This window comes from Tympanuchus pallidicinctus, unplaced genomic scaffold (assembly GCF_026119805.1).
Source record: "Tympanuchus pallidicinctus isolate F22 unplaced genomic scaffold, pur_lepc_1.0 scaffold1, whole genome shotgun sequence".
Classification (NCBI taxonomy): domain Eukaryota; kingdom Metazoa; phylum Chordata; class Aves; order Galliformes; family Phasianidae; genus Tympanuchus; species Tympanuchus pallidicinctus.
This window is the reverse complement of record NW_026294618.1, coordinates 15,810,087-15,835,074: the sequence shown is the minus strand read 5'-3', so window position 1 is coordinate 15,835,074 and position 24,988 is coordinate 15,810,087. Positions and strand designations below refer to the sequence as shown.

Below are 24,988 nucleotides of genomic sequence, written 5' to 3'. Positions count from 1 at the left end.
GTCGCACAGGTAGGCATCCAGGCAGGTCTTGAACATCTCCAGAGAAGGAGACTCCACCACCTCCCTGGGCAGCCTGTTCCAGTGCTCCGTCACCTCACTGTAAAGAAGTTCTTGCGCACATTTGTGCAGAACTTCCTATGTTGCAGTTTCCAGCCGTTTCCCCTTGTCCTGTCTGCACTCACCACTGAAAAGAGTCCGGCCTCACCATTCTGCCCCCCACACCTTAGATATTTATAGACCTGGATCAGGTCCCCTCTCAGCCTTCTTTTCTCAAGGCTGAACAGACCCAGTTCACTCAGTCTTTCCTCATAGCAGAGATGCTCCAGGCCCTTCACCATCTTTGTGGCCCTCTGCTGGACTCTTTCCAAGAGATTCCTGTCTTTTTTGTACTGGGGAGCCCAGAACTGGACGCAGTACTCCAGATGAGGCCTCACCAGGGCAGAGTAGAGGAGGAGGATCACCTCCCTCGACCTGCTGGCCACGCTCTTTTTAATGCACCCCAGGATGCCATTGGCCCTCTTGGCCACAAGGGCACACTGCTGGCTCATGGCCAGCCTGTCGTCCACCAGGACACCCAGGTCCCTCTCAGCAGAGCTCCCCTCCAGCAGGTCATCCCCCAACCCGTACTGGTGCATGCAATTATTCCTCCCCAGATGCAAGACTCTACACTTGCTTTTGTTAAACCTCATCCGGATTTTTTCTGCTCTCTACTCTATAGAGTCATTTATTCATTTCACAGTACTGGGCGGCAGAGTTCGAAGCTGAGCTTCTCTCCCTGATTTGCTCACTTTTTTTTTTTTTTATCTCACCTAAGCTAGATGGCTACAGATCAGATGAATAGACAACTAAGTTACATTACAGTCAGTGGAAAGAAATAGTACCTCTGCAGTGGATTGTCATGGTTTTTCCATAGGTATTCCATATTATATTATTTCAGAGTACAGTGAGGTTTAGCCTTGTCTCTACGTTAGGTGTCTGAAAAAGATGAGATGGGTTGAACTGCTCTTTGCTCACTCAGTCCACTGTTGCTGAAGAAACCTGGGGCTGGTTTTCCAGTAGACTAAACCAGACTGACTGCAAACATGAATTGATAGAGCTATTTACTATGTAGATTGGCTCCCATTCTGGCTTCTGAACTGGCAGGATGTACTTGCTGTTTTCAAGTATTACTTCTTTGGGATAATGATTATAATTATAAAAAGTCTAGAATGCTTCTAGGGAAATGAAAAGAACTTGCATACACTATTTCAGCAATTGAATTCCTGAGAAAAGCACCCAATACTGGAGAAAATAGAAACAAAGTTGATACAGACATGCATGAAATTACAAAGTGAATTTGATTAAGAGTAAAAATGGCAAGTGTTTTGTGTCTTATATTCTGAACACTGATTAGAAACAGTTGGCTGAGCTTTCTTGTGTTAACTCACCTAAAACACAAGGAGCCATTTTTCCAACTATTCTATTTATTGTTGCCTAGAACATCAGATATACAGGCATGCTTCTTTCCAGTCCACCATTTCCTTTGTTCAGAGGGAGGTCACACATAAATGTCAATTTCAGGATATTTACAGCTTAAATCCTGATCACTTTAGGTAATAGTCCTTTCCATTCTCTTCTAGTTCCTGCGGCTCTTCCAGCTTAACCACAGAACATACATGTCAGAAGCTGTATTCCTTCACTTTGACTATTCACAAGTAGTGTATCTGCAGTACTGTATTCAGGCCTGGAGCTCCGAGTACAAGAAACAGCTCTTGGAATGAGTCCAGAGGAGGACCGCTAAGATGATCAGAGGACTGGAGCACCTCTCCTATGGAGAAAGGTTGAGGGAATTGGGATTGTTTAGCTTGGAGAAGACAAGGCTCTGGGAAACCTCAGGCCTTCCAATACTTGAAGGGAGCGAATAAATAGGAGGGGGAACGGCTATTCACGAGGGTGGATAGTGATAGGACAAGAGGGAATGGTCTTAAACTTAGATAGAGAAGGTTTAGGTTGGATATTAGGAGGAAGTTTTTCTCTCAGAAGGTGGTGGTACGTTGGAACCAGTTGCCCAAGGATGTTGTGGATGCCCCATCCGTGGAGGCATTCAAAGCCAGGCTGGATGTGTCTCTGGGCAGCCTGGTCTGGTGGATAAACATTTATGGATAAACTAAAGATTCTCTCAAAATTTGTTCAGCAGGACTCTGAAGTCATTTGCTATTGGAAATGTATCTATTCACATCATGAAGTTGCTATTTGTGAACAGAAATAGCCTTGCTTAACAAATGGAATAGGCTTTTTTGCACCTCTAAAGTCCCAGTGGAAAAGCAGTGAGAATTAAAGGATACAAAGCCCTTCTGCACTCCTCTCTTCTGCATCTACCTGGGCTATATGGATGCCCTAAGGAAAAGCAGAGTAAGGTGGATGGCAGAGACTCTCTCAGAAAGGCTGTCAGTGCCTGTTTCATAACCTTTGCCAGGGGCTCTGCTTTATGGAGGCTCTGAGAAAAGATAGTGAGAGAACAAGGCATCTGGCTTCAAGTAGTCTCAGCAAAATGTTGGGAGGGAAGAGTGCTCAGGAAACAAAAAAGAAAAAGGTGTTGAGGTAAGAAGGTGACAAGGGAAGACTTTATTTCAAAAGCTCATGTGAAATCTGCAGTAAAGGGAAGTTTATTTGTTCAAAAAGTAAGATCTGATTCTGACACATTCAATAACCTTTTTGCCTTTCTGATAACCAAAGCATTCCAACTGTACCATGTTGACTAGACTTGAGGCAGAATGAAATATGTTTCTGGCTGGAGACAAGACTTGCTGTCTTTACACTTACTGGTTGCTGAAGGAACGATTTTTATGAAGGGAAAGAAAAGTAGGCAATGCTATTTACCAAGACTGACTTATTTAGGAAGTTAATAGCCTACGTCTCTATTCTCTTTGTTTTCTTATCATTTTAGTGGAACAAAATGGTCTCTCAAAAGCCTACCATACCATGATATTTCCAGATTCACTGGACCCTCTCTAAGCCTACGTATTTACACTGCCCCAAAATAAATTCTTCCTGCTCTCACTTTATGTAGATCAAAGTGCAGATAACATTCTTCAAGACATATTGGCAAGTGTACTGTATTATTCCTTAGTCCCTTTGGGCTAGCCACGAGCTGGGCAATTATAGTGCAGAATCACAGAATCACAGAATTGTAGGGGTTGGAAGGGACCTCCAGAGATCATCGAGTCCAACCCACCTGCCAAAGCAGGTTCCCTACACCAGGTGTACAATATTTGCACTGAGGACCAGTAGTCAGGCTCAATAGTACTCATAAAAACTTTACACAGACTGACCTCACAATCTATTGCACTTGTGTGGTGGGCCCCAGCTGGACCTGAACTCTTGTATTTTCCTATGAGGTGAAAAGCAAGGAGGCAGCTGCACTTTCATTTTTTCCTGCCTGTTTCTAATGTAAGATAGCAGCAGAATTTACTCGTGGAGGAATGGCAGAGAAAGAGGTGACTCATAATTTAATCTCTCCTGGGAGAGGAGGTAAGGTGTTATTCTTCAGGTTGCCACAAATGCAGTAATCCAGTTTCCAATCTTCTTACATACATTTTATTGAGCAGAATGAAAAAAAAAAAAAAAAAAAGAAATCTCAATTGTTGCAAAGAGACAAAACACTAATGAGTAAAACAGGATAGAAAGTCTGACTGGGCACATTCCAAAATAATGTTTCACATCTGATTGTATATGTTATTGCTTAATCTTGTGAAAGAAAAGAAAAGAAAAAAAAAAAAAAAAGGAGAGAGAGAAAGAGAATAGGAAACAGAAAAACAGAAAGGAGCCATGGGAAACAGATGAAAGATGACATTCAGAAAATGGCATGAAAAACTGAAGAAATGCTACACAAAGCCAGGAAATTGCTATTTTGCAGCAATGGTAACTGTCTGTGACCATCTCCAGCACTGTTTCACCACATCCATCAGTGAAGAATGCACAGATGTCACCATGCTAAATTGCTAAATTCACAATCTGAATAAAGTTCCACAGTGAGGAATAGAAAGTCTTCAATTTACTCCACTGGGCTTTGGATTGGGCTCTTTCCATATCCTGGCTCCTTTTGGCTCAGGCCCTTGAAACTGTTCTTTTCAATAACAACACTTTCCACTTCTAGAGTGACTTCCATCCAAAGAACATCCTGCAATTCAGAATACTTTCTTTGATGAGTTCTATTAACACCAAGCAAGTTAAAGAACACTTCTCCTTGACATACAGATCTTCTTACCTTCTTCTCTCACAGTTCAGAGTTAGCTGAAATTAGTCATTAATTTTGAATAAGAAATTTTAATATGTTTAAATATGTACTCTTCCTGCCTCAGAGCAACATACTTCTTATGAAATGAATATTATAAAATCGAACAACCTAAGAAGTTATTCAGGTTTTGAAATATGAAGTTAGAGAGATCATTCTTCAATTTTATATTTTGCTTATGAATTTTCTTTTTGCTATATTTATCACAGTCATCTTCTATCAGTAATTATGGTCTGAAATGTTATTTCTATTACTGCCTCAGACACATAACAAAATAATGCTTGAAAAATACGGTTATCTAATTCTATTTCCTGAAATCTCTTTTTTTTTTATTCTCTCTCTCTTTTTTTTTTTTTTTTATTAGTATGTCTTGTTTATGTAACAATGAAAGTGTTTGATCCTTTAAGACAGGACTGCACACTATGAAAAACAGAAGTAAAAAATTTTTTAAAATCTCCCTTGAGCCCAAGAAGTAGTTTGGAAGTTGTTCTGCTGCATATTTTAAGAATGGAAAAACTGTGCAGAGCAGTATGATAGTGAATTCTTCTGGGAGATCTGTCTTGGGTTATAAATGAATAGAAATTTTATTTTGAATAGGAAACCACTGACTTGTAGGCGATGAAGATAAAATATTTCTGCAGAAATATAGATGGCAATGAGAACACAAGACAGGTGTGGGGTGTGTGTGTGTGTGCAGGTTGCGTTCCCCTCCCTTGGAAGAGATTTTCAAATCCCAAGAGGCCAGTAAAAGCAAACAATAGTGCTGCTATTTCAACAAAAAAGAAATGAGAAAAAGGCAGCTCCAGCAGGAGCAGCTTGATGCAAGAAAAGGGATTTTATCTCTCCTTCCATCCCGATATCATAGCCAAGCATCACGATGAGGCTTTAGTTCCAGTGCAACAGTACACTCCATTTTTAAAGGCCAAAACGGATTCTGATGAGGCTGTCTTCATTCATTAAAAATAGCCTTGTGCTGAAGTGGAAAAAGGCTTGTTCCAAAACTCACTGAAGTCAATAGGAGTCGACTTCAATTGCTTTTGGATCTAAGCCATGGTAATGACAGAGGCACCATGAGGTCATAGTTTAACAACTTTGTTCCTAAAGGACAAAGCCCAAAATGTTCCAATCCTTATGAGCTCCTCGCTTAGTTGCAGGAGGCTTCAATGGACAGTTAGCACTGTGGACTGAATCCATTATCCTTTCACTGAGAGGATGCTACCGAGTGCTCAAGTTAGAAAAGCTTGTGGTTGCAGTGGTTAAGGGTGCCTTTAGAACAGTGCAGTCTCTCAGGGAGCTCTGAAGCTTTCTCCATAAATTACAACAGAGTATCTCAACTCCCTTCTTCAGCTGCCACCACAGATGGCCTGGATGGATTCAGTAACTGCATGTCACCATAGCTGTGATTGCAAAAATTGTCCTAAGGGCTTACCTCAGTAGTTTAGCATTCAACCCTCTGCAATGGCTTTGTAGATTTTTAATTTTTTTTTCAATTTACAATAAATAAGTAAACACCATAACTCTATTGAATGCTATTTTTTTTTTTTCATATCTTGCATTTGTAGAAGCCTTCTTTTATTTTGCTCTCCTGCCTTCCAGCCCTTTGTTCCAGCTGGACAGGAACAGTACATCAAGTATTGCTGGCATCCTGCTGTCACATGCTGGCTGTGCAAGGGAAACTCATTGATAGGGTAACCCTGTGCTGGTAAGCTGTTACCTTCAATTTGCTCCCACAACCATGTTGTAGGCTGTATGTTCTTCAAGATCGCTCTTAAGGGAATGCTTTTCTGGAGGACAGGATTTGTCATTATATTGGGCAGAAGTACCACTGAGCTCACATGACACAGTGCAGAGTGCAAGGTGCTCTCTGGTGACTCTCCTAGTAGGGCAGCCCTGATGTGTGAAAGGCTGTGATCAGGTTTTGGGTCAGGCGAAGTGCATGACCGAGGCTTCAGTTGAAAAGAAAAAGAAGTAGAAATTTAGAATGTGTTGGATATGAAGGAATTTTAACGAATCTTGAAGATCATCTGCCTTCAAACCCTTGCCATCAGAAGGGACAACATTGCCCAGACCCCATCTAATCAGGCCTTGAACACCTCCAGGACTGGGGCATCCACAGCTTCTCTGGGCAACCTGTGCTTGTGCCTCACTAATCTCATTGTGAATAATTTCTTCCTTATACCTACTTTAAATCTAACCTTTTTTACTTTAAAACCACTGCCCCTTGTTCTATCACTATACCTCATAAAAACAGAGTCATGGGGTGGCTTGGACTGGAAGGGACATTAATAATCATCCAGTCCCAACTCTCTGTTATGGGCAGGATTGCCACCCACCAGGTTAGGCTACCCAATATTCTATCCAACCTGGCTTTGAAAACCTCCAGGAATGGGTATCCACAGCTTGTCTTGGCAGCCTGTCCAGAGCCTTACCACTGTCTGAGAAAAAAATTTTCTTCTAATATCTAATTTAAATCTTCCTTCTTTTTGTTAATCATTCTCCCTTGTTCTGTCACTGTCAGACTCTTATATTTTTATCCACCCAGTAAAGAGTCTTCCAACTTTTCTGTAGACAGTCTTCAGGTACTGAAAGACTTCTATAAGGTCTTCCACAGCCTTCTCTTCTCCAAGCTGTACAAGCCCAGCTCCCTCAACCTTTCCTCACAGGAGCAGTGTTCCAGACCTCTGATGATCTTTGTGGCCTCCTCTGGACTCCGTCCAACAACTCTATGTCTTTATTGTGCTGGAGACTGCAGGTCTCGATACAACACTCCAGATGGGGGCTCACAAGGGCAGAGTAGAAGGGGACAATCACCTCCTTTGATTTGCTAGCTAATCAGCTGATTTTGACCCACTCTGTACCAACATGCACTCTCATGCATGAACTATTTAAAGCCTGTACTTTTTCTCTACATCTTTGTTTGAAGTTTTGGTTACTTCAAGAAACTTAAAATGTGTGTTTAAATATAAGGAAATGTATGATGAATTATTAGGAATTAAACCGCTACTAACAAATGGCTTCCATCTGAATCTCTGAGAGGAAATACTGCAGAGGGTCTTTTCCTTCAGAAACAGTTGAAAAATTGAAAGAAATAAAATAAATAAAGAGCACAATGTTGTGGCACTGGGCTGGATTTGCCGGAGCAAAACAGTCCCATAAAATTAGCAGTATAGTTCCATAGGGTTGTGGCTTAGACAATTTAGCTGAAATACCATCATCATCATAAATATCTTAAATAAAAGTTTCTAAAGTGTCAGGTTTTGACAAATGTTAGCATCTTATAGAAAGAGATGCAACATCAGTCTAGGTATATTCCTAGGAAAAGGAAGCATGAGCCTTCATATGATCAGAAATTATGAGTTAAGAATTTTGACAGCAACAACAAAGGACCTCAAAACTTAATTTTATCCTTTCTCCAGCATAATTACTTTATATATACATAGAATCTATTGATACAACCCTCCATCTTTTTATTTACTTTTTTTTTTTTTTTTTAAACTGTGGTACTTCTGATGAGTTCTGCAATTAAGATTCTTGTCCTTGACCGAGTCTTATATCTGTAAGTATGTTACACAATATGATTAAAAAGGTAGTCTGACAATTAATATTAGCTAAATAAATCACACAGATTTTATTTTCCATTTATGAAGTGATTCTTTCATAGACAGTAAAGTTCTTGTCCATACTCACTGAATAAGCAGTATTTTTAGTCTATTATCTCCCATCATTATTGTAATGTTACTCAATAAAACTAAATGCTTTATTTGTTCAGCGGGGTGACAGTGTATTTCCTTAACAACACAACATCATTGTGCGCTTTAGGAAACAGCTGCACAAGCCAGTAAAGTGATGACACATACTTGGAATTTTCTCCATCTCTCAACCACATTTTGATGAATATCCCATGAAATGAATAAAAGCTATCTGCTGTAAATGTCAGGCAGGTGCTATGCAGCTGCACACCAAACACGGAAAGACTATTTCATGAGACTATTTCTGCTGTATCTATCACTTCATCTCTCCATCTCTGCCCTCTGTCTACCCATCTACATCTTTTCTGTCCAATATCTCTAAATCTCATCTCTAAATCTATTTCGGTCTAATTGTTCCCTTGATTCTACATTAACCTGGGTTTTATATTCTGCTATGACCATGTCATTCAATCTCTTTTCTTAGGATATTAAATATGCATTGTTTTTTGTTTGTTTGTTTTTTTTTTTAATATAAATTTGGTATTCATAGAAATGCCTTATTAGGGTACGTTCAAGAAAGTCAGATCACCTTTAGGCAACATTCAATTAAGCTACTCATCAAAGTGGGAATTAGTTCTGAATTTTGAATATCTTACTTTAATAATTTGCACAATATTTGTAGTGCAAAGAATTTTAAAAGAGAGATTTACCTTCACGTTCCACTGAATAGAGGGAAAGAAGAATCTTAATATCATCTTTCCTATAGCTTACTGCCAAGATCAGTGTATTGGGCTCGGCAGGCTGCCAACCAGTATGTGCTTGCTTCACTGAACCTTGACACAAGGTACGGCAATCTCTGTGTTTCCTGAAGAGCTGATAAAATGAAGGCAGTGTTGGTATGTGCTGTCCCTGTGGCTGTGCTTGGCAGGGGCTGATGATCATTTTTGGGTGGCGAGACTTGATGTCTGCAAGCATATTCGTCTCCATTGTTTGTGGAATATAAAATGTGCTTGAAATGAACTTTATCTACCTAGTATCTTCCCACAACCCATGAACTTGTCTGCTACTCCTAATATATACCTATATGAATATCAGTGTATGTGTATGTATTTATATGTATCTGTGCATGCTTATATAATTATTTATGTATTTACATATGTACATGCATTTGTTCTATATAATCTAGTAAATAATAAGCATGGTTCTGTGTACTTTCAGGAGAACCTCTGATACTGCACATAAATTTGCACTGTCAGCTTCTACCCATGTGGCTGCAGAACTGGGAGGAGTAGCTAGTCTGCCAGATGCTTGAGCTGCAGTTCAGAGGGACCTTGGTTAGCTGGAGAAATGCTCCAATTTATGAAGTTCAGCAAATGGAAATACCAAGACCTGCACCTGGGGAGGAGTGACCCAGCACTGCACACTGGAGACCAGCTGGCTGGAAAGCAGCTTTGGAGAGAAAACTCTGCGAGTTCTGTCAGGCATCAAGTTGATTATAAGCCAGCAAAGGGCCTTCACAGCAAAGTTCAAAAATGTCTTGGCTTGCAACAGGGCTGTAATGCCAGCAGGTCAAGGGAGGTGATCCTTCCTCTCTATTCAGCCCTGATGAGGCACATTTGGATTGCTGGATCTGTTTCTGGGCTCCCCAGTACAAGGGAGACATGAACATATTGGAGCAGATCCAGCAAAGGAGCACAAAGATGATGAAGAGAGTGGTGCATCTGACTTCTGAGGAAAGGCTGATTCATCCTGGAGAAAAAAAAAAAAAAAGGCTCAAGGGAAATCATGTCAATGTGTGTAAATACATAACAAGGATCTGGAGACAGTCTTTTCTCAGTTGTATTCTGTGGCAGGACTAGGGGCAATGAGCACAAACTGAAATAATTCTGCTTCAATGTCAGAACAGTTTTTTTTTTATTTTTTTTTTTTATGGTGAGGGCAGTTGAACACCAAACCAGATTGCAGTATTACAATGTCTTGATCCTTGGAAATATTTAAAACCTGACACAATCCACAGGACACAATTCTGTGGTTCTGTGAACAAATGTTCCCAGCATTTCTTATTTGTTCAGCATTTTGGCTTAATTTTGGATCTATCAATCACACTAGAAACTTGGAAACAGACATTTGCCTTAAATGCACTCAACAGACTAATAGAACTGATTTTGACCATTCAGTGTCTGAGAGACTCATGGATCAGCCTCCTTGCTGCTCCACGCTATCTGAACTTCTCCACTAGTACTCATCCTTCCCAGTTTTTGGTTTAGAGATTTTTATCAAGCAGTTGTATTATGGAGATTGTATCATCCTCACACTGTTTTGCAACGACACTGAGATAGTGGAAAAAAAAATAATACAAAAATAGACTATTTATTTCAGGCCTTTTTCCTTTGCAAAGTGACATTATTTTATTTAGTCACTCAAATTAATCCACAGTATACTGTGATGACACTTGGAATAAAAAAATTCTTCCTGCTAGAATCTTAATTGTCATCTGAGTTTGGCCTTACTGCCATTGATTATTTGCACTGAAAAACGTTGCCAGGAAGAATAGCAGTTCAGGTTTGCCCCATAAAGTCTGACAGAATTTTCCAATTTTTCACAGTAAATTTCTAAGTTCAACTACCTATAGTTTTGCTGAAGACTTATTTAAAATTGCACTTTCCATCCTCAGCTAGTATATAAATGTAAGGAGACTAGGGCAGTTAGCTGTCAGAAATAATTCCAATATAATAGTAGATTTTATAGATACAAAGATTAATCCTTGGTGTTATTCCTGATAACTTTTTTTTTTTTTTTAATAATTTCCTCTTCTTGGCATAAATAAATAAAAACATTGAAGCTTTTTTTGAAATACTTATTCTTCCCAATATGCATTAAAAATGCTAAAATTGCTAAAATTGCTAAAAATGCTAAAATTGTGTATTTTAAAAATACAGGTATGACAGTTGAACAGTAATTAGAACTGAAACCTAATTTGTGTTTATTTCTTATCATAGAATAAGGATACCAATTGCAGTTATTTGCTTTTCATCTGAAACAAGAAATCAACTTTATTTAAATAACAGAAGCAACATGATTATTTTTATCTATAGCACGTAAATGGCTGGTAAACACTTCATTTTTAGGGGCTTGCCATATACATTTTTCATTATAATTTATGAGATAAAATCAACTAAACAGAGGTGCAAATAAATGTTTTCCTATTGCTTCTATTCGTCATCCTATCGCGTTGTTATTATCATCGTTTTTTGTTTTTTGTTTTTTGTTTTTTTTTAATATACATAAAACTGAATATAGGTCTCTCCTTTTCTTCACACTGAAGAAAAAGAATTTTTACTAATGTGCAAAGATTTCAAGCAGAAGTGCTCATGGACAAGCTTTCACTCATCTCCTGCAGATGAAAACTGTTCCACTTAACAGATAAGGAATTTATGTCTTTTTCAATCCTGAAATATATTGAATTCATACAGTATTCCTGAATATGTGTCCGTCAGCAGCACAACTTGTCTTCCAAACTCTACACTGGTTTCAAAGCCTTTGAGATATTCTATAGACTGAACCAAGGAGAACTAAATTAACTCTTTAATTCTAGGCTCAGAGATAGCTCAGTTCCTCTGGAATAAACACACACTTTACAGTGAAGTGTCACTTCTACATGTGATGAAAGTTTCTCCAAGGAGAGGCAGTTATATTCAATGTGGATTTTACTCACTTCCACACGAGACTGTAATCCCAGTGTCATTACTGTTCTCATACTCAGATTTCTCTGCATTTATCTTTCCCAAAATGGGCACCATTTCCAGCAACTGGCAATGTGATTGAAGTAACAAAAGTGGTTAAAATTGCTATTTATCATTTTTATTCCTACGAAAAAAAAAAAAAAACAAACCAAACAGGACTCAGTAAAGGCTGAGAGATCAAAGTAAATGCACAGGAAAGAGTCTAAAGAAATTAATACAAATTATTTAAGGTAAAATGTCTACCTATATATCTACTTATCTATTTATTATATAACAGTCTTTTGCCTTAATTGGTCTACAAAGTTTTAGGATTCTATAATCATCACTGGAAAGATAATTTGATACTTTCCTCTCCTTACAGTATGAAAATTTCAAGCAAATTTACACTGTTGTAACTTCAACTCATGAGGCTTTTTCTATCTCCAGTGTGAAGTAAAAACTGCACCAAATATTTCTTTTTATTTTTCAGAAAATTTTTCTATAATTGAAAGATGTTTTTAAGTTTCTCCTCCACTTCTTTTATTTGCACTTAAAAGCAAAACAAAACATCCAGTTTGCATTTCCTTCTAGGTCATTATAATCAGCTTTCTGATTACACTTGCTGCTGACCACTAGACCCTCTCCAGAAGTGCAGTGCCTTTCAGGAGCACATGCAGAACTCATGTCTGCCTGAATTCACATTCTCTTCTAAGTGGAAGAAATTCCTGAACATCTTCTATACAGTCTATCTGTTCGCTATTGCCAATCTGATGTTAGCTGTTTTGTAATATATGTCGCCATCAATTTACATTTACTGTGATCCACCATAGCTTCAAAAGCTTTTACAGTACTATTTTTCCAAACATTTGTTTTCCTGTTATGTTTATACTGTTTATGTTTCCTGTTTATGTTTATTGTCCCATTAATTGCATGTCATTTATACAATTTCTCAGTGTCACTTTTGATGTCAAGAATGTATTCAATTTATCAAGGTTATTTGGGTTTTAATCCTGTCCCATAATACATTTGCAATTCAAGGTTGATATAAGTTCAGATTTCAAAAACATATTTTTTTTCTACTGCATAAGTTATTTGACGTGCCCACTGGAGAGTAGCAGACCCACCACAGAGCCCTGCAGATTTCATGCTTATGTATCTATATTTCCAGATCAAATTTGTTTAATACTGGGGTTAACTTCCAATTAATTTCATGCAAATAATTATTTTAACTTACTCTGAACCTTTTAATGAAATTAGACTAGAAAACTAAGTCAAAAGCTTAAAAACCACAGATGTATCATATATTTTTTAGTTTTTCTTTTGCAAACAGGTTGTTATTCTATTGTGAAAGGTCATTTGATGGGCTTGACAACTTTTTTTTCATTACAAATCTAAAGAGTTGAATACTTACAATCGTTTCATTTATTCTAGTGTCATTCTACAGCTGAAATAAGTTTTCACTGGACAATAAATTACTGAAGATTCTTTTCTGAGCATTACACTTCATATTCTCTTTTTGTTCCTTTGGAGCCCAGCTAACATAATCACTAGATTTTCTGCTGTTACTCTAGAAAATGCTGTAAGGAGCCTGAGGAGGATTTCAACAAGGTATCAAATTATTTGAAAACATTTAACTTATTTAGATAACCTCAGACTTACTCTTTCCTATGCCAATTGACTTCATCTTCTTTGATATTGATTTTGTGTTAGCTCTCTAATCGTGATTGGTGAAGTCTGATGCCAGAAAAACATCAAACTCTTTAGATTTGTTGGCAACATCTGTCCTTAGCCTTCCACCTTCATTAACCAGACTAGATCCTATGACTTAAAAAGTTACAGATTGCTTTCTTGATACTCTTGTCTTGCTACCATTTCATAACAACAGTACAATATTATTCTGTACTTTGGTCTTTTTGAATCTTCCACTTCATGTTTATGACACACTGATGTTTTTCATGTTTGTCATTAACAATTTAAACAGTTTGTATTCTATGTTCATTTATTTCTTCAGAATGAAGTATTGAAAGAACTAACCTGAACTTAGCCTCTCACTATTAATATTGCAAGTTAGATATTAAGGAAAATATGAAATGGAAATTATAACTCAGAATAACTGTCTTACATCTAACGGGAAACAAAAAGAGATGAGGGAGGAATAAGCTTGTGAAGGACTAAAGAAGTCTCTTCTGGTTTGTAAGGCTGTTGAAGACAGTAGAGAACCCTTTAAACTAGAATGTTGCATCAATCTATGAGATGGCTGCTCTTCCGTAGAACTTGTTCATCTTTTTTGTCCCTTTATTTAAGAAACTGTTAACTCCCTTGGAACTTCTTTCCTATACTTGTGTTTCCTATGTAGGTCTTATCAGTCCTTTTGAGTTAAGAAGGTCCCCTTTCCTGAAATCCACTGTCCTTTTTTCCACTGCTGCACCCATATCCATTATTCTCACTTAAGTTGCTTCCCCCTTTCCCACTTTCAGTCATTTTCTCCTTCCTAGTCAGAATCAAATCCAGAAGAGATTTGATTATCACTCAGAACAATTTAAAATATTTACTATATGAGACTTTAAGAACTTTGTTATCCAGCCTTTGTCCATGGGCAGTGTAGGGAGACATTTTCAGAGGCAATTCTTCCCACCCTGTAATAGCAGTCAAAGACAGGTGGGAGAGACTGATAACAATGTGCTTACCTGGCTGGTTTAAATTAGATGTCCAACTATGCAGTAGCTAAATTTAAATAAAATATACACTGCTATACATTCTCTGTGTCCTGTTGTATTTCTTTCCCAAAGATGCCCTTTCCTCCTTCTATTATTACCCTGGAGAATTCCAACAGGTCTGTCTCCCACCAGATTCCAGATCTCACAGTGAACATGTGCATCCTGCATCATATAAGGCAAAATACTTTGCACATATCTACAACTGATTCAGTCATTTCCTTCTTGTCCCTCTTATGACCCTATTATGAATACCTCCTCTCCCCTTCAGGAAACCCAAGTCCTCTAAAACTGCACCATCTGTATAGACATATATTTATCTTCAGGATGTGTCTGTCCTTGCTCAGACTTTTACCCTTCTCTGATGGAATTGATAAGAATACCAGCTGAGGCTCCTATTATCACCAGTCCAGGAGCTTTGCTGTTTCTTATGGCATTCTCCAGCTAGTTCTTAGAATGGTAGTACTATTTCCCAAGTGAATGAGTCACTTGGAAGAGGTTTCAGATCGCTGAATGAGCCTTGGTAAACTCTTGCAATAGCTCTGATCTGTGCAGAACCTCTCCATAAGTGTTGGGTCATACCACCAAATGGATGTTTCTGTTACTGAGAGAAGTGAGTCACCAGCCACTGTCACCCTTCATTTTCTCTTGTGAGCAGAGGTCATGAACCACTCAGCCGTCAGAGCATGTGGTTTGTCTTCCCTCGGCACTGCAGTTGGTTTCCCGCTCATTGCCAAGAGTTTACTACTTTTTTTTTTCTTTTTAAAGCCTAATAGATTGCCAGCTGAAGCTGAAGTTCTGTCTGCCAGCAACAGTAGATCACAGCCAGCTTTCTCTCTGTAGAGAAATATGTTCCTTTTCATTCATGGGGCTTCTGCAGACCTCAGCTTCTTTGCTCTCGGAGACTCCATGTCCGTTACATTTATGAAGTCTTTATGTTCCCTTATGCTTCTCAGAACACCCTCCCTTCCTGTAATTTTTCCATTTGGATTCTAGGAAATTACACTTCCTGGCTCTCTGGATTCTGCTACAGACCATGTTCATTGAAAATCCAGATTGACCCAGATAAAAGCATCTACAGTTGTGATCTTGGTCTGGACACAGCTCCCCTGAGGGCAGGTAGAGGAAAAGCTGAATGCTGAGTCAGCTCTAGCGAGGAGAAATTTCTCAATTTTATACCTTCTTTTTCCATAGCTCCATAAACTTTCTGAAGCCTGGTTTATTCCAATTTCCTTATGAATTTCTCTTTGTTGCCATCTGTTGCTGGTTAACTGATCCCAAATCTTCTACAGGAAAGGGGTTTTCAAAGTTCCTGAGTTAATACTTCAAAGCTGAAACCGAATTTTAAATCAAAACATGTTACATTCTCAGCTAATGACCTGAAAAGATTTTAATTTACACTTTTCTCAGGTGGTGGCTAACCCCCTTGAGGGGCTGTCTCTGAGCCACCAGAGTCAGGATCTGATGAACAGTCTGGGCTAAACCACTCTGCTTAAGACCTCATTCATTTCTAGGACACACTTGTCCACTGAGTTCAGCAGCAGCTTTTCTACATGTCTCCAGGACTGAGCTTATCTTCATATCTATTCTTTGGTAGCTCCTCAGCAGGTACCCTTCATGAGGCAAATGAAGAAAAACAAGATGAACAGTTTCTGGCAGGCAATGGAGAGGACTTTGAAGGAAAGCTGCATCTGGGTCAAAAAGAAACCATTGAGGTCAATGGTACGGGGATTCAATTGAAAGTTAACTGTGAAATAGCATGATGTAAGACTAGAATGGCTATTGTTTCTGTCAGAAAACTCAGCAAAGTAGCTTGAGAGGTTCCAAAAATCTCAAATTCTAAAAAATCCACATGGATCTTTCATCCATCATCTAAATGCTGGGGATGTGATGACAGCGGAAGAGAAGAGAAATTTGAGACATTACAAAAAATAGTAGCAGAGTGGCAAAGCTTATTTTTCCAGCTTGCTGTGCAGTTATTTTTCTATTATAAAAAAAAAGAGCGAGGGTTTTTTTTTGTTTTTGTTTTTGTTTTTTGGTTTTTTGTTTTGTTTTGTTTTGTAGTATAATATGTTTTCCAGAACAAGGTGCAGTACACATTCTCCTTTTTTTTTTCTGCTGTCGTATTCTGCATTCTAACATACATCAGTATATTTTCATCTACTTAGGCCTGACTGAGGTTTCTAAATGCTTTCATTGTTGCAGAGCTATCAGTGATCCTCGTATACATGTAAGCAAACAGCTATATACAGAATAGCTGCTGCTAAATGTTATTCATAGACAGAAGACAGAGAGAAAAAAAAATATTTTACTTTAATTCCAGAAAAAATAGTTACTATTTTGTTCTGCTTTAAATTTTACCTTTAGTATTGCTGCATCTTCAGTCCTCCCATTCCTCCTCCAAATGTGCTTTTTTGTACTCTAAATAATATATGCAAGAAAGCAACTTTTCTTGTTCTTGTTATATCAGATTCTTGGTTTTCCAATTGATAGGAAAGTAGAACAAAAGCTTTCTTAGACTTTCTTGGATCTAGTAAAATTCAGCATTATTTCAGCTTTTAAAAGTGACTGTTCCTGTATCTGCTGTCTATCCTGTTTCAGTGACTTTTTTTTTCAAGAAAAGATTTCAAGAAGCTCTCTCTCTGAATCTCTCATCAGTCCTAAAATAAGGCTGTTTTTAGTATGAATGTACTGTCCATATTTTGAATTTCACCAGTTTTTTCTCCCCTTCAGGCACTTTGACCCTTAATTTGCAATTTCCTTTAGCAAATCTTTTTCTTCTTGATTTTTTCCTGTCATTTGTTTATAAAGAGTTCTCACTTTTATTTTTTCTTGCTTTGCTTTATCTCGCCAGGAGGTCAGAACTGTTCCCCTACATCTATAGAGCCAACGACTCTAAACTAACCTTCCTGCTCATTCATCCTAGATTTAATTCTTACATAAATGGAAACTTCTCCTCCTTAGCACTGTCTTCAGCACGTGTCCTCTTTGCCTTCCTTCTCCACCAAAATCTTCTATTCCATTTCCCCAGCGATAGATCTAATACATTTCCCACCTCACAGAATGATGTGGAGATGTGAGTTACCTGATCATGAGTGAGAACAGACAAGTCAGCCTGGGGCATCTCCAGGATGGTATGTTTTATAGGGCATCTCTTCTCCCTTTGGGCTGTACTGCCTGACTGGGTACTGAAATGTTCAGGTTTTTCCCAAACTCTGCTGTTTCATCTCGTGTAACGCTTCGTTTTGGTTTTGACAGCACTGACTTTTATCATATTTTCCTTCATCAACTACAGAGTCCCTTTCCCAGAATCCATTTAACTTTCCTTCCTTCCCACCTCCTTATCCCCTGTTCCATAAGGCAGAGTGCCCCCACTGAGGAGGAATACGTGTTCCTGCTGCTTGGCACACTAACAGGTGGTATTTTTAACAAACCCTGTCTGCACATCCAAGTGAAAAAAGGCCAATCTTTCCCCATGCCACTCAGATGATGGGGGGTTGGTCACTTGTGGTTTTGGATCAGCCACTGCTGGCGGATCTATCCATGTTCTGCAGTTTGCAAAGGTCTCTGCTGTGGGAAGAGTGGTGTAAACAGATTTCATCATGCCATTTGAGTAAGGGCAGGAAATTCATGGACTAATAATTCCAAGGCAAAGAGAAAAGGAGAAATAAGTTACACATCTAGGTATATGACATTTTTAATTTTAATATTATCTCTCACTATATGTTCAACTGATATTCTTTCTAGTACCATTTGTTAAGTAGCCCAAAATAGTTATTTACCAACCTGTTTTATATTTTAAGTTCCTTACAAAGGTATAGTATGACATCCTCTCTGTTCCTCAATGAGGTAAATAGTGGACTCTAAAAAAATTAAAAATAATAATAAATATCTGTATTTTTACCTATAAATTCATAAATAAATTTATTTAGGGAAAATCTTTAATTTTTATTTAGTGTTATCCCAATTGTCTAGATGTGAAAAAAAGAACTAGGTCTCTTGCATATTTCTGATCAGGAAGAGATTTCACTGCGTATATTAAGTCTATCTTATGGCTATTAGTAGCAGAGAGTAAGAAACACAGCAGGCAAATTTACTTAAAAGAAAAATACTGAAATTGTCAGATTTAACAGAGTTGTATATCAAAGCTATCACCATACCACTAAGTACTTTCTCTACATTGAAAATTTATTAGAAATGCTGTGGCTAAGTGCGATACATTCATAAATCTGAGGGATTCTCTAAGTACTTTCTGAATCTTACACTTCAGTGTTACTCATATTTAAAAATAATTGCTGATCATCACAAAGAGTATAGGAGAGATTTATGCAATGCTATTTTGGTTGTCATTATGTAATGTCAATAGTCGAACCAACATCTGTTCAGGTGGACCTAGTACATAAAATCGTCAGTGTTTCAGAATTATTTATACTGGAATTTCCCAGAAATTGTTAAAAATGCAATCTGATGTGGGCATGATTCTTTAGCTTAGAAATCCTTTGAGCCAGATATGATGAGTAGAAACCATGCCACGTATATTTTGCCAATATTATGAAGGTAGTCTAGTTTTCAGCCCTTTTGATTTCTAGCTTCTCATGACTACAACATTCATCACAAAATCAACATTTCTTACACTTGCAACTGGGATGATCTCTGTTTCTAAAAAAAGAGTGGAAAAAAAAATCTTCCATGAGCAACTGAGGATGATGGATTTCAGGCTGGTGGGCATGCTTTTATTTATTTCAGAATTTTAATTATATATATAGTGCTTCTGATGAAGAATACTAGAAAAGCAAATAGGCAAGCAGACATATACATACTAAAAAAAAAATTGCAACAGGGAAGACTGAATAACAAAACCTTTCTGATTTATTTGTTGGGGCTTGGCCGGACCACTACAGCTTGTTTTGAGTACTACATTTCAGAGTACCATACAAGAAGAAATACATGGGCCAGATGGAGCATCTGAACGCTGAGTATAAAAGCATGAGAAGGAACGGGAGCCTAAAGAAGGACAACAAAGCAACAAATTCCAAATATGTAGAGCAATAGTGCAGTGAGAGGACAGGAATGAACTCCTTCGCATCCCATAGGGGTTTACTAAAAAGCAACAGAATTGAAGAAAAACAGAGAACATTAAGTTCAGATATTGTGAATCCTTTGTAACATAGGATTTAGGAAGTAGACATATGTCATATACCTTTAGTTAGGAGGTATAATGAGGAAATATAACTGATCACTTCCCACAGAAGTATGAGTTCAGAGATTCTTTTTCACCTTCCTTTTCTATGGTTCTATTAGTTTTTTAAATGAAACCTCATTTAAACATCAACATTTGGCTCCTAATCACTCAATATTGAAACCTTTTTGGAAAAGCCCTGTGCTAAATGCAGTTTTCAATTTTTTAATGCATTTTGCATGTTTAATCTAAACAGAAATTTACTTTCCCAGAATCCCAGAATCCCAGAATTCCAGAATTGAGTTGGAAGAGACCATAAAAGACCATCTAGTCCAACTCCCCTGCAATATATAGTGACACCTACAGCTTGATCATGCTCTCAGATTCTCTTCCAGCCTGACATTGAATGTCTCCAGGGACAAGGCACCACTACCACTCTGGACAACTTGTTCCAGTGCTTCACTACCCTTATTCTAAAATACTTTTTTTTATATCCAATCAAAATCTCCCCTCTCTCTCACAGTCCCTTTTTAGATATTGAAAAGCCTCTATCAGGTCTCTTCTCCAGGCTGCATGGCCCAAGATCTCTCAGCTTGCCCTTGAAGGAGAGATGTTCCATCACTTGGATCATTTTAGTAGCCCTCTTCTGGATGTGCTCCAACAGATCTATGTCTCTCCTATACTGAGGACTCCACATCTGGACGCAGCACTCCAGGTGAGGCCCCACAAGCACAGAGTAGAGCGGCAGGATCATCTCCCTCTATCTGCTGGCCACACCTCTTTTGATGCAGCCCAGGATATGGTTGGCTTTCTGAGCTGTGAGTGCACACTGCTGGCTCATGTCCAGCTTCCCATTCACCAGTACCCCATGCTGAATGTACTATTATATTAAGCTTCTGTGTGCCCAGTTTAAGTTCCTTTCTTAGTGGAAAAAGCTGGGATCAGAAATACTCAGAGGAGTAAAATTCGAAACTTCCATCTCCCCTGCAGGATCTCTCTTACGCAATTCAGGATACTGTCCACTGGTCATAAGAGGATGCAGCTGGAAAATATCCCAAGCTGGCAAAATGAAGTGAGCTGTAACAGAAAGACAAGTGCAAAGGAAGCGTAGAGAGCTTATAGAGAGGGTGCCAATGGCATTAAAGAATACACAGCATTATTCACAGATTTTGCAGACGTGGTGGGTTTTTGCAGCAGCGCGTCTGCCTCTCTCTGCAGCCTGCCAGGGGGAGCCTGCAAGCAGCAGCGCTGCCACGGGGTGGAGTGATCTGCCCGCAACTGTGAAACTTGGATGGTGCTTTGCAGACTGTAAATTTAAAACAGAGATCTGAATACAGCAAAGACTTAAGCTGTTTCTGGATGTGTCTCAACAGGAAATGGCTTATTGTAGAGAGGGTGGAAAAAAGGGAAGATTCAGTTGAAAATAACAAATATGCCACATCAGTGGAGCACAAGGACAAGTTGTTGTAAAGCCTATCAAGATCTGTTGAGACTCTTCTGCTCTCTCAGATTGCTGAATGAAGTTGTAGAAATAGAAACCTCTCTGCAGGACACTTTGAATTATTTCACGTGGAGCATTACCCACATTCTACTTCCTGAACCAAATATTTTCCATTTTTTTTTCAGAGATGAAAAGAGATGATCTTGTTGTCCCTGCACAAAGTATTTGAACCAGAAACAGAGCTAAGATACTATACCTGCTTGTGAATTGCATCACTTGGGACTCTTTAGACCATGGCTTATGTTGTGCACCATCCTTTCTATGGTGCACCATGCAGTGACACATTCTTCTGATAGAGGCTGGGGAAAGCCATGAGCAGTTCATACTGGAACAGTCTAAACCAGAATGGGAGATGAACATGGCATGTTTAGTCACTGAGTTATGTTGTCAGCAGGGGTGGGAAATTACTCTCTTAATTCAAAAATAATCTTTGTTTTCAGCAAAAAAAATAATAATAATAAAAAAAAAATTGCACAGACTGATACTATGAAAGAATTTCAGTAGGTGTTTGAGAGGAAATCACTAAGAAATCTCATGGAAAAAAAAATATATATATCAGTTGTAGTTCATTTGTAAAAGATGTGTTTACAGGTTAGCTATTTTATTTTAAAAGCTGGTCTACACTTTCAGGTTAGAACGAAGATTCCAGGGCAAGGAAATTGATAATTTAAACATCCTCAAAAGCTGCTTTTAATGCTTTGTTTGTAGAGTTAGTCAGACTTTTAAACTGTTATTTATCTCACTATAGACAATGAAAAGCTAACCAAATTACTTTTGTTAATGGCACTTTCTGACCAACTTTACCATCTAATTTTATGCCTTCCCATTTTCCTGTGAATTAACATCAAAGGCTTCATGTTAAGAAGTAAGTACTGCCCAACAGTGATAATCTGTTATTTAAAAACAATATGTATTTGGAAATGTGCTGTCATGGAAATGGTTTTACTGGATCTGTACTTTTTCAGTTCATTTTTGTTAAAGCATTTTGAATTCACTGCATGTTTTTGATTTCATCTGCTTGTGTGACTGAGAATTGCATTGGCTTTGGAAATTCGGAAGTGTCCAACTTCCAGGAGATGGTGCTGTAGCACTTCAGCTGTCTGCTGCCTTCCAGCTAGGATAGCAGTCCAGGTTTCCAACTCAGACAAAACTTTTCTTTTTCATTATTATTCTTCAGAAGTGCAGGAGTAACTCCTTCCCTCACACATTTCTCTCCCCTTTCACGAAACTTCTGAAAAATTCAGAATTAAAAAGTAGCACAGCTTCTGCCTTTCAGTTAATGTAAGGTTTAACAAAGAGAAGTATCAAGTAATGGGATGTAGGAACATACTGCTTATTTTGAACCTGGCCCATAACACTTTTGCCTTCTGAAGGCACAGGTCTGCAAATGATCATTTTATCTGAGCTGGTCACAGTTCAGCAATTTTTAAATGCAGAAATATGAAATAAATTCTAACTTACCTATGCTCCTAGGGCATCTTCAATTATTAATTAAGAGTCAGCTCTGAAGGCAAGTTGCTTTCCCACAAGCACCTGTTCCTGCAGTTCCCATGAAATCAACCTACTGCTTACTCAACTTTACCTAACACACACAGCAAGCAAGAGGGGAAAAAAGGCCAACAGCAGAAAAATTAAAAAGTGGATTGGAATAACACTTTTTAAAGTTCTAGACTTGGTCTCTTTCTCCTTATAGCCACCAATGACTTGAACAAGCTGATGGGTAGTAAGTGTGTAAAATGCAAGTGCAGAAAAAGCCCTCCAGGTAAAGTCACCACAGAGGAAGAGGCTAGGGTGAAAGTAAGTGTGGGGCTAAAGCCAGAAGTGCCCAGCTTTCCCCTTCCTATCTGCAGGGGATAACCTTGATTTATGGCCTTGCAAACCCAGGCAGCACAGCCTGCAGTCGAGATAATTTGGGTCTGACAGCTAATTCTATTCTTGTGGCACTGCAGACATGGAAAGTCTATCAATGTTGGAAAGGCTCGGTATCTGTTTGCAGCATGCTGCCCTAACTTTTGTCTTCTAAGTGTTACAGGAAACCAGGAGTCCTGGAAAGCCTCCAGTATCTACATTTCTGTTTGCTTTATGTAGATAATTTGGAGCTGTTTTGGAAGTTTTTTTTTTCTTTCTCTCTCTCTCTTTCTTTCTTTCTTTCTCTCTCGTCTCTCTCTCTCTCTTTCTTTCTTTCTTCAGCACACTGTTTCTGGAATATTATAGCATAAATGAAATACTTAAGTGTAAGAGTCTGGGAATCAGTACTTCCAGATTCAATTACTGGCCCTGACTGAAGCTAAGAGGGATGCAGTATTGTCCCCACAAAACACTGGAAAGGCATGAATAATGCAGAGCCTTAAAAAGAGTTACAGTTAAGATCAACATTTCTTAATGCTTTTTATTGAAAAACTGAATAAAATAAACAAAACATCTCTCTGAAAATATAAAACATTTTCAAAAGAGAAAAAGAACCTTTTTATTCTTGTAGGAGGCTTTCTATATGATTTTTTTTCATCAGGTTTAGCAGTGACTCTGACAGACTATGCTTGACCTTTAGAAAACTTCTCGTCTTCTGGTTACTTAAGTGACTCCCACCTGTGTTAGAAATGTGTCTACAGAAAGATAATGAAGCTTATCTCAAGTGTTTTGCTGCAGACATGTTTAGTAGGCAAAGCTCTGTCCCCTACAGCTAGATTTGCAACATTTACTCCTCTGCTTCTTTTTGTGTTTCTTTTAATGAAGTGCCTTAAATTTCATGTTTTTCCTCATTTGTAAAGGCAATATTTGGTAGCATGTACATCAAGATGGAAAAGAGTGCTCCTCTACAATGTTTTGCAAGTTAGGTTTCCTTTTCCTGTACAACACCCAGAACCTTTATCAGACTGGTTGGTACTCAGCTGGACATTCCTATCAGCCTCATGAACACTCATGGAAACACATGTTGCTTGAGAAGAAGCACTGCCAAGCACTCTCATGCTTTCCAAAGTGTTTGCAAGAGCTGTAAAAACGGCATTGCAAAAAACTGTGTGTATGCATATAAATGTATGTATGCAGCTATTTATGCATTATAGAGTGTGACTGATCATGCTGTAAATCACTTACCTACCTTGTCAATAGGAAGGGCAGGTCCATTTCATAGATAAGCACTGCAGTCACAGACAGATACGGTAATGCAAAATCTCTGCAGAAATCCGGGGCAGGGAAGGGATATGGACCATTCCCTGGTGGAGACTTACTGCTCTCACCTCCAAAACAGCCTAGAAAAGGTTAAGCACGAAAAGGTAAGAAAAGCTACACAGTTTAAGGTGAATTATGTGTACTAATTTGTTCACTTTTTTTTTTTTTTTTTTTTTTTTTTGAGACAAAGAAAATCAGTGAGATGAAATCCTTCTAGCCTTCTGAATCAATGGAAGCATCTGATTCCAAAACACAGACATTATTTTTTTCTTTAGACTGAAAAGATTAAGATGGAAATTATAAAGAAATGATAAATGTAATAGCAAAAATCAGTTGTCTTATCTTCCCAGAAAAATCTTAAATCTATAGCTCTAGAAGCACTGGTGTTTTTTAGCAGGTTAAGAGTAAAAAAAAAGAGAAAGTTTTCAGTTATATGAAAATATTTTTTAAAACCATTTTTTTCTTCTTTATGTCTGTGTATCATTACTTCTTTATCTTTGCCAATACTTCAAGGTAAATCTATGATAGAAAGTAACATCCATCATCTCGGGGCTTTCCTTACCTGACCTTGCATGTTGTAAGCTCAGTGCAATGTGGATAACTACAGACACCAACATATGGTATAAATAAAATAAGGGTACAAGTTGTATTCCTTACTTTAACTGTAAAGAACAGAGATGTTTTGCTATAGCTGTCACTAAGAAATTAATGTGCTTTTCGCTGGCTATGCAGTATCCAGTCC

At 38.2% G+C, this 24,988-nt stretch overlaps 1 long non-coding RNA gene across 1 annotated transcript; it reads right to left on the bottom strand.

Annotated features, from left to right (window-relative positions):
* Positions 1-11,695: 11,695 nt before the first annotated feature.
* Positions 11,696-24,320, bottom strand: LOC128090136 (uncharacterized). The gene is made up of 3 exons (XR_008210814.1): positions 24,176-24,320; positions 22,540-22,660; positions 11,696-11,771 (listed from the first exon to the last, which is right to left on the bottom strand). It is a non-coding gene; the product is annotated as an uncharacterized LOC128090136 (long non-coding RNA).
* Between the last annotated feature and the right edge of the window lie 668 nt (positions 24,321-24,988).